Source organism: Taudactylus pleione, unplaced genomic scaffold (genome assembly GCF_031769625.1).
Source record: "Taudactylus pleione unplaced genomic scaffold, aTauple2 ptg000518l, whole genome shotgun sequence".
Classification (NCBI taxonomy): domain Eukaryota; kingdom Metazoa; phylum Chordata; class Amphibia; order Anura; family Myobatrachidae; genus Taudactylus; species Taudactylus pleione.
This window is the reverse complement of record NW_028284920.1, coordinates 3,572,958-3,587,884: the sequence shown is the minus strand read 5'-3', so window position 1 is coordinate 3,587,884 and position 14,927 is coordinate 3,572,958.

Sequence of the window (14,927 nt, the reverse complement as noted above, 5' to 3'; positions counted from 1 at the left end):
CCATGATAACGGACATACTCTTACTTGACACATACATTTATTAAACATGTAAAACGTAAATCATCAAATAACCGACAATAGCTTGTATCAATCACTGTTGCAGCTAATATTCTATTAGTGTAACAAATGTCCAATTTCACTAAGTAGTAACTGACTGACCACAATAATATCAGACCAACGATACAATAAAAGATACGTACAATTATTTAACATAAAAAGCATAACTATCAAAATTAATTATGGTTATGTCGATCACTGTGACAAATTATTTCTTATTAAGACTTTTGTAGTCACCCATTGATAAGACTGAACGCACTTGTCCCTCAAATGTGGAGGTATGTTTTTCCTCCTATAAAGGTGAAATATTAAATCATATTCAATTTATCCATAATTCTCAAAATAGTAGTTTAAATCTTATATCAAGTAAGTACCCTATAGTGTGTCTGACCAAAATTGGTGGTACAGAATTAGAAAAGTCAGGGTCAAGAACGGCTTCCCCTAAATCTGCTGCTCCTCACTTATGCCAATGCTGTCTATGAGGAGTGAGTGATTACCAGGGAGCAGGTTGCCCTTAGAAACAAACGTCTGATAGGGACGTTGCTCAATTTTTCATTTCTGCTGTCAGTTGTCTTACTAAATGCATTGGACACCTGATGAGAGAATTACTGATTGAGATAGACTGCAGTCAATGGAGGAAAATAATAGATTGTAAGTACCAGTACTAATTCTGATAAGTATGAAAAAATAAATAAATATATATATATATATATATATATATATATATATATATATATAATTCCTGGTCACAACTGTGCCCAACAGAGAAGGAGGTATTCCCTATATATATATGATACACAGTAGTAGATTGGACCAAGATTGTTACTTGTTGTTGCTATTGTGTTACTCTGAACGGAATGGGTATGAAATACCGCCGGCCGGTTCGATTCCCGTCTGCGGCAGCACGACAAGAGCAGAGTTAGAAGCAGCGGAAGCCCGACAGCGCTGGAAATCCCGATCGTGGATAGGTAAGTGTCTACTAACCTAACCTAACCCCCCTAACCCTAACCCTCCTTAGGGGTGCCTAACCCTAACTTCCCCCCAAAGTGCCTAACCCTAATCCCCCCTCTAAGTGCCTAACCCTAACCACCCCCTTCCCCGCTGCCTAAACCTAAGTCCCCCGAGGGGGTGCCTAACCCTAAGTCCCCCCCGGGGGTGCCTAACCCTAACCCTCCCGGGGGGGTGCCTAACCCTAAGTCCCCCCCGGGAGCCCTAAACCTAACCCTCCCCCCCCGAGGCTGTCTGCTCACGGTGCCCGGCATCACTACGATCGGGATGCCGGGCGCCGGTCTCCCGGCGTCGGGGAAATGCGGGCGTCTACATCTAGACGCCCAGCATTTCATCCTTGCCGGGATATGACAGTCGGGAAGCCGGCTGCCGGTATTTAGGCAGTTGGCTTCCCGATTGCTTCCCCTCTGAACAGATGGTTTAGGAAATGCATTTGTAAATTGCATATGAGCTTCGACTATGCTCTACTCCAAGTATCTACTGAAAAAAGTTGTGTATATAAAGACAAGTCGTATATAACACACTGTTTATGTTTTGATAAGCTAGATGTTACGGCCAAAGAATTATAAGTGAATGCTTAGCGTCCCTCTTAGAGATGTCATACCCTGAATACATTACCCCACTGATCTATATATGTGTGAAAACAATAAGCCGACTATCTATATTTGTTGCAATAATACATTTCTATATCTATATTTGTTGCAATAATACACAGTTTCTAGAATAGAGAAACCTATATATACTGTACATGTGTCAACGTACAGTTTGATAATAGTCAGAAATGCAAACAATCTTAGTCAGCAATATACTTATTTGTTGGGTTCAAGTGAGTGTAGAAACTGTATCACCAATTAATTTACCATACTATAGTATATACATTGGAGTGAATACAATTACATTCTAACCTTTCCCTCTATTGACTGCAGTCAATCTCAACGAGTAATTCTCTCATCAGGTGTACAATGCATATTTGTAAGACACTTGACAGTAGAAATGAAAAATTGAGCAACGTCCCTATCAGACTTTTGTTTCTAAGGGCAACCTGTAAAAACACTATAACTATCATTTGCAAGCTCTAAAATCCTTCAAAAAAATGGGAATTTGCTGGGAAAAAGCAATGCAAGTTTGGAATTAAATTGCAAATTAAATTTGCTGCGCAAATTTGCAGTGAAAACAGTTTGCATGGCTCAATTCACTACTAATTGAATCGTACCCATAGACTGCAGCCTATAAATCCTTGCGCTCTGTTCCACCTGTTTGGGAACTAGTCAGTCTTGGCACCTCACTATTCCAGGATTCCTGTTATTTTAAAAGCAACTCAATCCGCCTACACTCACCTTCGCTAAGTACTGTATCATCTACAATTACATTCAGGGGCTCATGAAGAGTAAGATGTAAGAGCAATGAATGAATTAATTAAATGTGCTTTATTTCCCCTCCGATGGTGTGTTTTTCTACAGCCAATGTGCACCACAAATCACATGCACCCATCTTTATGGTGACTGGGACATATACAGTCAGGCCCGCTGAGAGCTGCGGCGGGCCCGGGTAATAGGGGGCGTGGCCTAATCGCTGGAGGCGTGGCCACGCCCCCTTCCCGGAAAAAAAAAAAGATATGCAGCGCCGCGAAGCGGCACTGCGCACTGGGGAGAGGGGGTGCTCTGAGCCCCCTCAGCCCGGCGCAAAGCCAGGGGGGCGCGATCAGTGTGATCGCTCCCCCCACAGGCTTAGGAGACACGCTGTGTGCTGGGCTGCTGTGAGGGAGGGGGAGCGGCGCCGGACCTGGGCCCCCGCCGGGCCCCTCAGGAAGCCCGGGCCTGGGTAATCTGTACCCGCTCCCCCCCCTCTCGGCGCCCCTGTATACAGTGCTCATGACTGCCTATGCTTAGAGAGGCAGAACAGAGGTTTGAAAAAGGTGTGCAAACATGGGCAATGTATAGCAAGGGCATGTCCATGCAAATGAGTCCAATGCTGACCACACAAAACAAACATACGGTAAATTCCTGCCTGGAGGAGGGGCACTTGGGGATGCTCTAGTCCTGCTGCAAAATATAAACTGATGATGACGTATAACAGCCACTCCTGATTGGCTGTGTGCATCTGAATCCCTACCACTAACACTAATGATATTAGTGGTGTCTATTACATACTCATAGTATTACAGTTATATTTGTAAACAGTTTACAACATGAAAGCAGATTCACTTTTGATCTTTTAAAGAGAAAAACAACATACTGTGGGGTCTATTTACTAAGCAGTGTTAGGAGACAAAGTGAAATGAGATAAGGTACCAGCCAATCAGCTCCTAACTGCCATGTCACAGGCTGTGTTTGGAAAATGACAGTGATTAGCTGGTACATTATCTCATTTCACTTTGTCTCCTAACACCCCTGTATGTGTGTATTGTATGTAACATATAATTTTTAATAACATTGTCCAGGCATGGACGGCTTATATTGTGTGTGAATTGTGTGTACTGTAAGTTTAGCATTTACTGTACTTCTACCACTGTCAAGAAACATCTTCAGGAGTACTGTAACTCATGCACATATTCTACTGTTCTCTCCTGTAGTAATATATGCACATATACAAGTGATCTCTCCTGGAGTAATGTATGCACATACACTACTGTTTTCTCCTGGAATAATATATGCAAACATACCACTGTTCTTTTCTGAAGTAATATATGCACATATACAAGTGATCTCTCCTGGAGTAATGTATGCGCATATACAAGTGATCTCTCCTGGAATAATATATGCACATATACAAGTGATCTCTCCTGGAGTAATATATGCATATATACTACTGTTCTCTCCTGGAGTAATGTATGCACATATACAAGTGATCTCTCCTGCAGTAGTATATGCACATAAACAAGTGATCTCTCCTGAAGTAATGTGTGCATAATCATATACAAGTGATCTCTCCTGGAGTAATGTATGCGCATATACAAGTGATCTCTCCTGGAGTAATATATGCACATATACTAATGTTCTCTCCTGGAGTAATATATGCACATATACTACTGTTCTCTCCTGGAGTAATATATGCACACATACAAGTGAACTCTCCTGGAGTAATGTATGCACATATACAAGTGATCTCTCCTGGAGTAATGTATGCACATTTACAAGTGATCTCTCCTGGAGTAATATATCCGCTTATACAAGTGATCTCTCCTGGAGTAATGTATGCACATATACTACTGTTTTCTACTGGAGTAATATATGCAAACATACTACTGTTCTTTTCTGAAGTAATATATGCACATATACAAGTGATCTCTCCAGGAGTAATGTATGCACATATACAAGTGATCTCTCCTGGAGTAATATATGCACATATACAAGTGATCTCTCCTGGAGTAATATATGCACATATACAAGTGATCTCTCCTGGAGTAATGTATGCGCATATACAAGTGATCTCTCCTGGAGTAATATATGCACATATACTACTGTTCTCTCCTTGAGTAATATATGCACATATACAAGTTATCTCTCCTGGAGTAAGATATGCACATATCCAAGTGATCTCTCCTGGAGTATTGTATGCACATATACAAGTGATCTCTCCTGGAGTAATATATGCACATATACTACTGTTCTCTCCTGGAGTAATATATGCACATATACAAGTGATCTCTCCTGGAGTGATATATGCACATATACAAGTGATCTCTCCTGGAGTAATGTATGCACATATACAAGTGATCTCTCCTGGAGTAATGTATGCACATATACAAGTGATCTCTCCTTGAGTAATATATGCACATATACAAGTGATCTCTCCTGGAGTAATGTAAGCACATATACAAGTGGTCTCTCCTGGAGTAATATATGCGCATATACAAGTGATTTCTCCTGGAGTAATGTATGCGCATATACAAGTGATCTCTCCTTAAGTAATGTATGCGCATATACAAGTGATCTCTCCTGGAGTAATGTATGCGCATATACAAGTGATCTCTCTTGGAGTAATGTATGCACATATACTACTGTTTTCTCCTGGAGTAACATATGCAAATATACTACTGTTCTTTTCTGAAGTAATATATGCACATATACAAGTTATCTCTCCTGGAGTAATGTATGCACATATACTACTGTTCTCTCCTGGAGTAATGTATGCACATATAGAAGTGATCTCTCCTGGAGTACTGTATGCACATATACAAGTGATCTCTCCTGGAGTAATATATGCACATATACAAGTGATCTCTCCTGGAGTAATTAATGCACATATACTACTGTTCTCTCCTGGAGTAATATATGCACATATACAAGTGATCTCTCCTGGAGTAATATATGCACATATATAAGTGATCATTCCAGGAGTATTGTATGCACATATACAAGTGATCTCTCCTGGAGTAATGTATGCACATATACAAGTGATCTCTCCTGGAGTAATGTATGCGCATATACAAGTGATCTCTCCTGGAGTAATGTATGCACATATACAAGTGATCTCTCCTGGAGTAATGTATGCACATATACTACTGTTTTCTCCTGGAGTAATATATGCAAACATACTACTGTTCTTTTCTGGAGTAATATATGCACATATACAGTGATCTCTCCTGGAGTAATGTATGCACATATATAAGTGATCTCTCCTGGAGTAATGTATGCACATATACAAGTGATCTCTCCTGGAGTAATATATGCACACATACAAGTGAACTCTCCTGGAGTAATGTATGCACATATACAAGTGATCTCTCCTGGAGTAATGTATGCACATATACAAGTGATCTCTCCTGGAGTAATATATCCGCTTATACAAGTGATCTCTCCTGGAGTAATGTATGCACATATACTACTGTTTTCTACTGGAGTAATATATGCAAACATACTACTGTTCTTTTCTGAAGTAATATATGCACATATACAAGTGATCTCTCCAGGAGTAATGTATGCACATATACAAGTGATCTCTCCTGGAGTAATATATGCACATATACAAGTGATCTCTCCTGGAGTAATATATGCACATATACAAGTGATCTCTCCTGGAGTAATGTATGCACATATACAAGTGATCTCTCCTGGAGTAATATATGCACATATACTACTATTCTCTCCTTGAGTAATATATGCACATATACAAGTTATCTCTCCTGGAGTAAGATATGCACATATCCAAGTGATCTCTCCTGGAGTATTGTATGCACATATACAAGTGATCTCTCCTGGAGTAATATATGCACATATACTACTGTTCTCTCCTGGAGTAATATATGCACATATACAAGTGATCTCTCCTGGAGTGATATATGCACATATACAAGTGATCTCTCCTGGAATAATGTATGCACATATACAAGTGATCTCTCCTGGAGTAATGTAAGCACATATACAAGTGGTCTCTCCTGGAGTAATATATGCGCATATACAAGTGATTTCTCCTGGAGTAATGTATGCGCATATACAAGTGATCTATCCTTAAGTAATGTATGCGCATATACAAGTGATCTCTCCTGGAGTAATGTATGCGCATATACAAGTGATCTCTCTTGGAGTAATGTATGCACATATACTACTGTTTTCTCCTGGAGTAACATATGCAAATATACTACTGTTCTTTTCTGAAGTAATATATGCACATATACAAGTTATCTCTCCTGGAGTAATGTATGCACATATACTACTGTTCTCTCCTGGAGTAATGTATGCACATATACAAGTGATCTCTCCTGGAGTACTGTATGCACATATACAAGTGATCTCTCCTGGAGTAATATATACACATATACAAGTGATCTTTCCTGGAGTAATTAATGCACATATACTACTGTTCTCTCCTGGAGTAATATATGCACATATACAAGTGATCTCTCCTGGAGTAATATATGCACATATATAAGTGATCATTCCAGGAGTATTGTATGCACATATACAAGTGATCTCTCCTGGAGTAATGTATGCACATATACAAGTGATCTCTCCTGGAGTAATGTATGCGCATATACAAGTGATCTCTCCTGGAGTAATGTATGCACATATACAAGTGATCTCTCCTGGAGTAATGTATGCACATATACTACTGTTTTCTCCTGGAGTAATATATGCAAACATACTACTGTTCTTTTCTGGAGTAATATATGCACATATACAGTGATCTCTCCTGGAGTAATGTATGCACATATACAAGTGATCTCTCCTGGAGTAATGTATGCACATATACAAGTGATCTCTCCTGGAGTAATATATGCACATATACAAGTGATCTCTCCTGGAGTAATGTATGCACATATCGAAGTATCTCTCCTGGAGTAATGTATGCACATATACAAGTGATCTCTCCAGGAGTAATACATGCACATATACAAGTGATCTCTCCTGGAGTAATGTATGCGCATATACAAGTGATCTCTCCTGGAGTAATATATGCATATATACTACTGTTCTCTCCTGGAGTAATGTATGCACATATACAAGTGATCTCTCCTGGAGTAATGTATGTGCATAATCATATACAAGTGATCTCTCCTGGAGTAATGTATGCACATATACAAGTGATCTCTCCAGGAGTAATATATGCACATATACAAGTGGTCTCTACTGGAGTAATGTATGCGCATATACAAGTGATCTCTCCAGGAGTAATATATGCACATATACTAATGTTCTCTCCTGGAGTAATATATGCACATATACTACTGTTCTCTCCTGGAGTAATATATGCACATATACAAGTTATCTCTCCTGGAGTAATGTATGCACATATACAAGTGATCTCTCCTGGAGTAATGTATGCACATATACAAGTGATCTCTCCTGCAGTAATATATGCGCATATACAAGTGATCACTCCTGGAGTAATGCATGCACATATACTACAGTTTTCTCCTGGAGTAATATATGCAAACATACCACTGTTCTTTTCTGGAGTAATATATGCACATATACAAGTGATCTCTACTGGAGTAATGTATGCACATATACAAATGATCTCTCCTGGAGTAATATATGGACATATACTACTGTTCTCTCCTGGAGTAATATATGCACATATACAAGTGATCTCTTCTGGAGTGATATATGCACATATACAAGTGATCTCTCCTGGAGTAATGTATTCACATATACAAGTGATCTCTCCTGGAGTAATGTATGCACATATACTTCTGTTTTCTCCAGGAGTAATATATGCAAACATACTACTGTTCTTTTCTGGGGTAATATATGCACATATACAAGTGATCTCTCCTGGAGTAATGTATGCACATATACAAGTGATATCTCATGGAGTAATGTATGCACATATACAAGTGATCTCTCCTGAAGTAATATATGCACATATACAAGTGATCTCACCTGGAGTAATGTATGCACATATACAAGTGATCTCTCCTGGAGTAATGTATGCACATATACAAGTGATCTCTCCTGGAGTAATTTATGTGCATATATAAGTGATCTCTCCTAGAGTAATGTATGCACATATACAAGTGATCTCTCCTGGAGTAATGTATGCACATATACTAATGTTCTCTCCTGGAGTAATGTATGCACATATACAAGTGATCTCTCCTGGAGTAATGTATACGCATATACAAGTGATCTCTCCTGGAGTAATGTATGCACATATACAAGTGATCTCTCCTGGAGTAATGTATGCGCATATACAAGTGATCTCTCCTGGAGTAATGTATGCACATATACTACTGTTTTCTCCTGGAGTAATATATGCAAACATACTACTGTTCTCTCCTGGAGTAATATATGCACATATACAAGTGATCTCTTCTGGAGTGATATATGCACATATACAAGTGATCTCTCCTGAAGTAATGTATTCACATATACAAGTGATCTCTCCTGGAGTAATGTATGCACATATACTTCTGTTTTCTCCAGGAGTAATATATGCAAACATACTACTGTTCTTTTCTGGGGTAATATATGCACATATACAAGTGATCTCTCCTGGAGTAATGTATGCACATATACAAGTGATATCTCATGGAGTAATGTATGCACATATACAAGTGATCTCTCCTGAAGTAATATATGCACATATACAAGTGATCTCTCCTGGAGTAATGTATGCACATATACAAGTGATCTCTCCTGGAGTAATGTATGCACATATACAAGTGATCTCTCCTGGAGTAATTTATGTGCATATATAAGTGATCTCTCCTAGAGTAATGTATGCACATATACAAGTGATCTCTCCTGGAGTAATGTATGCACATATACTAATGTTCTCTCCTGGAGTAATGTATGCACATATACAAGTGATCTCTCCTGGAGTAATGTATGCACATATACAAGTGATCTCTCCTGGAGTAATGTATGCGCATATACAAGTGATCTCTCCTGGAGTAATGTATGCACATTTACTACTGTTTTCTCCTGGAGTAATATATGCAAACATACTACTGTTCTTTTCTGAAGTAATATATGAACATATACAGTGATCTCTCCTGGAGTAATGTATGCACATATACAAGTGATCTCTCCTGGAGTAATGTATGCACATATACAAGTGATCTCTCCTGGAGTAATATATGCACACATACAAGTGAACTCTCCTGGAGTAATGTATGCACATATACAAGTGATCTCTCCTGGAGTAATGTATGCACATATACAAGTGATCTCTCCTGGAGTAATATATCCGCTTATACAAGTGATCTCTCCTGGAGTAATGTATGCACATATACTACTGTTTTCTACTGGAGTAATATATGCAAACATACTACTGTTCTTTTCTGAAGTAATATATGCACATATACAAGTGATCTCTCCAGGAGTAATGTATGCACATATACAAGTGATCTCTCCTGGAGTAATATATGCACATATACAAGTGATCTCTCCTGGAGTAATATATGCACATATACAAGTGATCTCTCCTGGAGTAATGTATGCACATATACAAGTGATCTCTCCTGGAGTAATATATGCACATATACTACTGTTCTCTCCTTGAGTAATATATGCACATATACAAGTTATCTCTCCTGGAGTAAGATATGCACATATCCAAGTGATCTCTCCTGGAGTATTGTATGCACATATACAAGTGATCTCTCCTGGAGTAATATATGCACATATACTACTGTTCTCTCCTGGAGTAATATATGCACATATACAAGTGATCTCTCCTGGAGTGATATATGCACATATACAAGTGATCTCTCCTGGAATAATGTATGCACATATACAAGTGATCTCTCCTGGAGTAATGTAAGCACATATACAAGTGGTCTCTCCTGGAGTAATATATGCGCATATACAAGTGATTTCTCCTGGAGTAATGTATGCGCATATACAAGTGATCTATCCTTAAGTAATGTATGCGCATATACAAGTGATCTCTCCTGGAGTAATGTATGCGCATATACAAGTGATCTCTCTTGGAGTAATGTATGCACATATACTACTGTTTTCTCCTGGAGTAAGATATGCAAATATACTACTGTTCTTTTCTGAAGTAATATATGCACATATACAAGTTATCTCTCCTGGAGTAATGTATGCACATATACTACTGTTCTCTCCTGGAGTAATGTATGCACATATACAAGTGATCTCTCCTGGAGTACTGTATGCACATATACAAGTGATCTCTCCTGGAGTAATATATGCACATATACAAGTGATATCTCATGGAGTAATGTATGCACATATACAAGTGATCTCTCCTGAAGTAATATATGCACATATACAAGTGATCTCTCCTGGAGTAATGTATGCACATATACAAGTGATCTCTCCTGGAGTAATGTATGCACATATACAAGTGATCTCTCCTGGAGTAATTTATGTGCATATATAAGTGATCTCTCCTAGAGTAATGTATGCACATATACAAGTGATCTCTCCTGGAGTAATGTATGCACATATACTAATGTTCTCTCCTGGAGTAATGTATGCACATATACAAGTGATCTCTCCTGGAGTAATGTATGCACATATACAAGTGATCTCTCCTGGAGTAATGTATACGCATATACAAGTGATCTCTCCTGGAGTAATGTATGCACATTTACTACTGTTTTCTCCTGGAGTAATATATGCAAACATACTACTGTTCTTTTCTGAAGTAATATATGAACATATACAGTGATCTCTCCTGGAGTAATGTATGCACATATACAAGTGATCTCTCCTGGAGTAATGTATGCACATATACAAGTGATCTCTCCTGGAGTAATATATGCACACATACAAGTGAACTCTCCTGGAGTAATGTATGCACATATACAAGTGATCTCTCCTGGAGTAATGTATGCACATATACAAGTGATCTCTCCTGGAGTAATATATCCGCTTATACAAGTGATCTCTCCTGGAGTAATGTATGCACATATACTACTGTTTTCTACTGGAGTAATATATGCAAACATACTACTGTTCTTTTCTGAAGTAATATATGCACATATACAAGTGATCTCTCCAGGAGTAATGTATGCACATATACAAGTGATCTCTCCTGGAGTAATATATGCACATATACAAGTGATCTCTCCTGGAGTAATATATGCACATATACAAGTGATCTCTCCTGGAGTAATGTATGCACATATACAAGTGATCTCTCCTGGAGTAATATATGCACATATACTACTGTTCTCTCCTTGAGTAATATATGCACATATACAAGTTATCTCTCCTGGAGTAAGATATGCACATATCCAAGTGATCTCTCCTGGAGTATTGTATGCACATATACAAGTGATCTCTCCTGGAGTAATATATGCACATATACTACTGTTCTCTCCTGGAGTAATATATGCACATATACAAGTGATCTCTCCTGGAGTGATATATGCACATATACAAGTGATCTCTCCTGGAATAATGTATGCACATATACAAGTGATCTCTCCTGGAGTAATGTAAGCACATATACAAGTGGTCTCTCCTGGAGTAATATATGCGCATATACAAGTGATTTCTCCTGGAGTAATGTATGCGCATATACAAGTGATCTATCCTTAAGTAATGTATGCGCATATACAAGTGATCTCTCCTGGAGTAATGTATGCGCATATACAAGTGATCTCTCTTGGAGTAATGTATGCACATATACTACTGTTTTCTCCTGGAGTAACATATGCAAATATACTACTGTTCTTTTCTGAAGTAATATATGCACATATACAAGTTATCTCTCCTGGAGTAATGTATGCACATATACTACTGTTCTCTCCTGGAGTAATGTATGCACATATACAAGTGATCTCTCCTGGAGTACTGTATGCACATATACAAGTGATCTCTCCTGGAGTAATATATGCACATATACAAGTGATCTCTCCTGGAGTAATTAATGCACATATACTACTGTTCTCTCCTGGAGTAATATATGCACATATACAAGTGATCTCTCCTGGAGTAATATATGCACATATATAAGTGATCATTCCAGGAGTATTGTATGCACATATACAAGTGATCTCTCCTGGAGTAATGTATGCACATATACAAGTGATCTCTCCTGGAGTAATGTATGCGCATATACAAGTGATCTCTCCTGGAGTAATGTATGCACATATACAAGTGATCTCTCCTGGAGTAATGTATGCACATATACTACTGTTTTCTCCTGGAGTAATATATGCAAACATACTACTGTTCTTTTCTGGAGTAATATATGCACATATACAGTGATCTCTCCTGGAGTAATGTATGCACATTTACAAGTGATCTCTCCTGGAGTAATGTATGCACATATACAAGTGATCTCTCCTGGAGTAATATATGCACATATACAAGTGATCTCTCCTGGAGTAATGTATGCACATATCGAAGTATCTCTCCTGGAGTAATGTATGCACATATACAAGTGATCTCTCCAGGAGTAATACATGCACATATACAAGTGATCTCTCCTGGAGTAATGTATGCGCATATACAAGTGATCTCTCCTGGAGTAATATATGCATATATACTACTGTTCTCTCCTGGAGTAATGTATGCACATATACAAGTGATCTCTCCTGGAGTAATGTATGTGCATAATCATATACAAGTGATCTCTCCTGGAGTAATGTATGCACATATACAAGTGATCTCTCCAGGAGTAATATATGCACATATACAAGTGGTCTCTCCTGGAGTAATGTATGCGCATATACAAGTGATCTCTCCAGGAGTAATATATGCACATATACTAATGTTCTCTCCTGGAGTAATATATGCACATATACTACTGTTCTCTCCTGGAGTAATATATGCACATATACAAGTTATCTCTCCTGGAGTAATGTATGCACATATACAAGTGATCTCTCCTGGAGTAATGTATGCACATATACAAGTGATCTCTCCTGCAGTAATATATGCGCATATACAAGTGATCACTCCTGGAGTAATGCATGCACATATACTACAGTTTTCTCCTGGAGTAATATATGCAAACATACCACTGTTCTTTTCTGGAGTAATATATGCACATATACAAGTGATCTCTACTGGAGTAATGTATGCACATATACAAATGATCTCTCCTGGAGTAATATATGGACATATACTACTGTTCTCTCCTGGAGTAATATATGCACATATACAAGTGATCTCTTCTGGAGTGATATATGCACATATACAAGTGATCTCTCCTGGAGTAATGTATTCACATATACAAGTGATCTCTCCTGGAGTAATGTATGCACATATACTTCTGTTTTCTCCAGGAGTAATATATGCAAACATACTACTGTTCTTTTCTGGGGTAATATATGCACATATACAAGTGATCTCTCCTGGAGTAATGTATGCACATATACAAGTGATATCTCATGGAGTAATGTATGCACATATACAAGTGATCTCTCCTGAAGTAATATATGCACATATACAAGTGATCTCACCTGGAGTAATGTATGCACATATACAAGTGATCTCTCCTGGAGTAATGTATGCACATATACAAGTGATCTCTCCTGGAGTAATTTATGTGCATATATAAGTGATCTCTCCTAGAGTAATGTATGCACATATACAAGTGATCTCTCCTGGAGTAATGTATGCACATATACTAATGTTCTCTCCTGGAGTAATGTATGCACATATACAAGTGATCTCTCCTGGAGTAATGTATACGCATATACAAGTGATCTCTCCTGGAGTAATGTATGCACATATACAAGTGATCTCTCCTGGAGTAATGTATGCGCATATACAAGTGATCTCTCCTGGAGTAATGTATGCACATATACTACTGTTTTCTCCTGGAGTAATATATGCAAACATACTACTGTTCTCTCCTGGAGTAATATATGCACATATACAAGTGATCTCTTCTGGAGTGATATATGCACATATACAAGTGATCTCTCCTGAAGTAATGTATTCACATATACAAGTGATCTCTCCTGGAGTAATGTATGCACATATACTTCTCTTTTCTCCAGGAGTAATATATGCAAACATACTACTGTTCTTTTCTGGGGTAATATATGCACATATACAAGTGATCTCTCCTGGAGTAATGTATGCACATATACAAGTGATATCTCATGGAGTAATGTATGCACATATACAAGTGATCTCTCCTGAAGTAATATATGCACATATACAAGTGATCTCTCCTGGAGTAATGTATGCACATATACAAGTGATCTCTCCTGGAGTAATGTATGCACATATACAAGTGATCTCTCCTGGAGTAATTTATGTGCATATATAAGTGATCTCTCCTAGAGTAATGTATGCACATATACAAGTGATCTCTCCTGGAGTAATGTATGCACATATACTAATGTTCTCTCCTGGAGTAATGTATGCACATATACAAGTGATCTCTCCTGGAGTAATGTATGCACATATACAAGTGATCTCTCCTGGAGTAATGTATGCGCATATACAAGTGATCTCTCCTGGAGTAATGTATGCACA